This window comes from Nannochloropsis gaditana (assembly GCF_000240725.1).
Source record: "Nannochloropsis gaditana CCMP526 unplaced genomic scaffold scaffold012, whole genome shotgun sequence".
Taxonomy (NCBI): Eukaryota; class Eustigmatophyceae; order Eustigmatales; family Monodopsidaceae; genus Microchloropsis; species Microchloropsis gaditana.
In genome coordinates this window covers 5,902-10,686 of record NW_005803941.1, presented here as the reverse complement: position 1 = coordinate 10,686, position 4,785 = coordinate 5,902, and positions in this window count along the sequence as shown.

Genomic DNA, 4,785 nt, shown 5'->3' with positions numbered 1-4,785 from the left:
CCACGACTTTGGGAGGCAGCCCGGGAGAAGGAAGAGGCAGGGTAAGAGGAATGGAGGGGAACAGCAGGGAAGACAGGAAAAAAGGGACTAAGGAGACTACAAATAGGCTGTACTCGTGAATGAATGAATGGTGGAATGCCCTCGTGGCGTGTGGGGTGTGTGTGTGGCCTCAGAGATACGGGAAGAAGATGACTTAATGTGCATATCTTGAGCGGGGGGAAGAAATAGGGGGCGGGGAGGCAGGATAATCAGGGAAGAAAAAGTCAATTTTGACGTGGTGTGTGCGCACAGGAGGGGGGGGTCGATGAACATCGCACGCGCTTTCCTCTCCAAAATACCAAAATAGTCATCCATAGTGGCCAGCCAAGAAGTATTTCTTTTTAATCATTTTAAGGTCAAATTTCCTGCGTGGATTCTTGACTCCAACAACGGCCCGTGACGGTCGTGCTACCGGCAACTGCTTAACCGGGGCATGTCGCTGCCATTGATGTTGCCTTTGCCCTTGGGGTCACCATTGATACTGTGATAACCCTTCGTGCTTGTTTGGCGCTCGCGAATGTTGACATGCGTGCGGGCACTCCGGTTTTTCCCCCACGCGCCCTGCCAGCGATGACGCCGTTGCTCGCTTTGTGTCCTCGAAACGTCCTTTTGAACCGAATCTGGCGGATACGGGCTATTGCTATCTCCCCACCCGTCACCCTGAGCAATGCTCTCTCTTGTCCTACATGACCTATGTTTCAACCCAAAGCTGAAGTGCCTCCTTTTTTACAAATTTCGGCATATTTCCTGCTTTCTTGAGCCCGTCCTTATATCATATATGCGCTCGTCGTCCTCATCGTCATGATCCAAGGCATCACTGTCAACGCAAGTACACGTGTCGTATGCATGATACCAAACCCTGATTCTCGTCCTCCCTAGAAATGAAGAGAGCGCGGTCATCATCAGAGCGACCCTTGATTCTCATAGCTTTCGCATCCACATGTTTCTTTATCCCTCCCCCAGCTAAAAACATGCGCCGAGTGCTATTTCTCCTCTATTTCGCAACAGGTAGATTCTGTCGCCTCATTTTTCCATCTTTAAATTTCAAAACCATTCATACACCATGTCTATGTCTATTTCTCCTCTATTTCGCAATAGGTAGATTCTGTCGCCTCATTTTTCCATCTTAAATTTCAAAACCATTCATACACCATGTCCTCCCTTTTCGTGCATCCACTTGAAGCAATTCTTTGGGCGGGCGGGAACAGCGTGGTTGAGCCCGATCCTCCCTTTCCAATATTTTAAGATTCTTCAATCCTCGTCTAAAATTTCATAACCATTTGTAGCCTTTCTCCCTCTCGTCCTCTGGGCACATTTTCTCGACGACGTCCGAGTCGCAAGACTTGTCCGCACGCAAATCTTGCACTCATCAGGATTCCCTCGTCTATAACCCAATGACACTCAGGCATTTGAAAACCTTCTCTTCTCCAGAATCTATCCTCAAGGGTTTCCGAAAAAAGCCTGGATAGCTCGAGTCCTGTCGCGAGGTCTCAGTGTATAGCCTTCTCTCCGTAACGGTGCCAAGTTTGCACCCATTCCATCCATTTCTCGGTTCAAATTTTGATCCTCGCGCCCTTCCTGCCATTCTCCTTCCTCGTTCCCATCGCTCGGTAGACTTTCCCATGCATTTCTTAAAAGATGTGTTAAATTTCATGTAATCGCATTCCTTTTGCCTCCTATTTCCCATTCACCCACCTCAATGAAAAAAGATCATCGCTCGGGGCTTCACCCATGTCGGCTAGCCTCAGCCCGTGGGAGACTCCACACTCCACTTCCAACCCTCTCCCTCCCTCGTAACGTCCCTCTTCTCTGCAAAAGAGGGCCTGACGCAGCCCTCCGACCGACCTCGCCTGCCTACATCGGAGCAGTGATTCCGACAACAGCCTCGTTCCCAGGAAAATCGGGGGCAGACCGCATTTTTTTCGGGTGCCGAGCAAGGGAGGAAGTGGCGGAGGTCGGGAAGGAGGCCGACCCCACCCCTACTTCCCCTCTGCCTTTCCCATCCCCCGTCCGCCCCCACTTCCCCCGAGAGTCCGGGCTCTCACAGCACGTGGGGCAGGACAAGGGGGGGGTAGAGAGGCGCTGGGAAGCCCACAGATCCTCCAAAGTACGCACTCGGGCTTGCAAAACTGCTGCCTTTTCTTTCCAATCGTCGCGTTCCCGTTCCAGCCCCCTGCGGTCCGCTTCCGTCCAGGGAGCAGCTCCCTCCCTCCCCCTTGTCTTTCCTCCTTGCCCCCTCTTTACCTCCCCTTTCGCCTCCAAAGACACGGTCTCCCTCGTGACGCCCCCAGCCTTCCTTTCCCTCCCTCCCACACCCTCCTCTGGCTCCTTGACAAGTTCCTTTCGCGCCATCTCCACGCCTGCCGTCGACTCGAACGCGCGGAAAAACCTTCCAAACACCCTTCGCCCTTCCTCCATCCACCCCTTCTCCCCCTCCTCCTCCCCTCCATCGCTCCCTCCCTCTTCCTCGAGCAAGAGCCTTGCCTCCCGTAGTGTCAAAGAGGAGAGTGGCCCGGGCTTTCCTAGGCGGGAACGCCGCTTGAGGAGGGTGTTAAGGAGGGTCGTGGCCGACTAGGGAGGGAGGGAGGGGGGGAGAGAGAGAAAAAAGGAAAGAGGGGAAAGGGAAAGGTGATCTTCTCCGGAGCTTGCGCTTGTGGACGTCTCCTGGTCGTCATTGGAAAGTCAGACAAGGCTTGTCTTTTGCACCATCAGCCTCTTGTATCTTTCTTTCCTTCCCCTCTCCCTCCCCTCCTTGCCCTTCTTCCCGCCGGTTGACTCCTCTCCTGCTCCCCGCCGTGGCTCCCCTTCCCCTCTTTACCTGCATGTACAAGGCCATTTTGGAGGTGTTGACATCGTTTTCCGTCTGCTGTAACCATCTCTGGAATGAAGCGTGGAGATCTGCGCTCCACACGGGCGACATCGGATGGCAAGGAGAAGGAGAGAAAGTTGAAGAGGAAGAGGAGGAGGAAGAAGAGGAGGAGGAAGAAGAGGAGGAGGAGGAGGAAGAAGAGGAGGAGGAGGAGGAGAAGGAGGAGGTGGTGGAAGAGGTGGAAGAGGAGGAGGCAGTGATAAAATTAGAGGAAGGGGAAGAGGAGGATGGAGGAAAAGAACCCGAGGAGAGGAAGAGAGTCGGGTGGGGAGAGAGGCCGAAGAAGACTTGGACGGGCTAAGAGAGTGCGAGGTAGGGGAAGAGGCAGGGAGAGAGGGAGAACGGACAAAGCGCGCGGTGAGTGAGGAAGAGAGGCAAGCAGCCGTCTGAAGGAGGCAAGGCAATCCAGCGCGAGGGACATGTCGCCCCATTACCGCTAGCGTCCTTCACAAAAAGGACTTGGAAGGAGGGGGAAAAAGGAAAGGGAGGGAAGGGAGGAGGGAGGAGGGACCTGAAAAAACCGTCGGTTGTGGGGCCCTTTGATGACCCGCGCCAGAAGACCCTGGTTCTGTGCAAGGAAGTACTGAAGCCGCACGCCTGCAGGGTGGGAGAGGAGGTGATCATTGCAAGGCAAGAGACATTAGAACATTTCATTCACATCGTTGCAAAAGAAGGAGAATGAGATCTCACTCGCTCCCTCTTTTCCCCCGGATTGTGTTACAATCCTCCCTCCCGCCCTCCTTCCCTCCCTCCCCCGCGCAGTGTCCCCCCATGCCTTACCGAATTCACGTCGATCGTAGCATTGCATGTTTTTCACGACCTCTGGGTGATGGTTAAAAACATTTCCAAAACCTGAGAGGGGGAGGAGGGGAAAGTGACGTTCAAATTTTCCGTTGAATCGACGGTCGTCCTCTTTCTTATTCCTTGCTCTTTGCTATATTCCCTTTGTCTCCTGCTGCATTGCTCCACGCTGCTTCTTCGTCCCTTTCCCACCCTGCACGTGTCCATTCAAACCCCCACCCCCTCCTCTCCCTCCTTCCCTCCCTCCCAGCCTCCCTCCATCCCTCCCTCTCAGCCTCCCTCCCCTCCTTCCATAACGCCATCCCGGTCCAACTCTCCTTACCTTCCGCAGAAGGGTGGAGGCCATGTGCACGTATTCATTCCGCTCTTCCAGCGTCACGCTCTTCAAGCCCCAGCCGCCCTCCTCCTTTGCCACCGACAACCAGTCCAGGTACTCGTTCTGAAGCGACAGAGACATGAGCAGCACCTCTGCGGGAAGGGAAGGAAGGAAGAGGGGAAGGAGGGGAAGGAAGAAGGGAAAGAGGCGGGGGAGGATAGCGATCAAGATGTCGCAGGGGAGAATTATGGCGTGAAAGAGGGGTATCAACAGATAGGTGGAGAAAGAAATATCAATGAACAGGAATGGGGGGAGAGGGAAGCGAAAAAGGAAGGGAGGGAGGAAGAAATCAAGGAAGGATGACGCAGAAAGGGAAAGATACACACGTACTATGCCACGTGACATGTGTCCCGTAATTGTCTTCGAGTAAGAAGGAGGAGACAGTGCTGGACGAGGTATTGATGGAGGAAAGAGGCTTGGGCGAAGCCGCAGCGGAGGCGGGCACCGAGAGAGGGCGAGAGACGGAGGTTCCCGGGGAGGAGGAGGACGAGGTCGAGGAAGTGGTGGTGGGAACAGGCTCCTCGCGCTGCAAGGTGATACAGAAGGGAAAGGGGGGAGGAAACGAGGGGGTGGGGCAGGATAAAGCAAGACAAGCTGAACGATTTCGATCGTCTTGGCTGCCGTTTCAGAACCACGCATTTGCCCGCTTGGACAACCCGCTTCCTTCCCTCCTTCCCTTCCTTGCCCCCGCCCTCCCCCC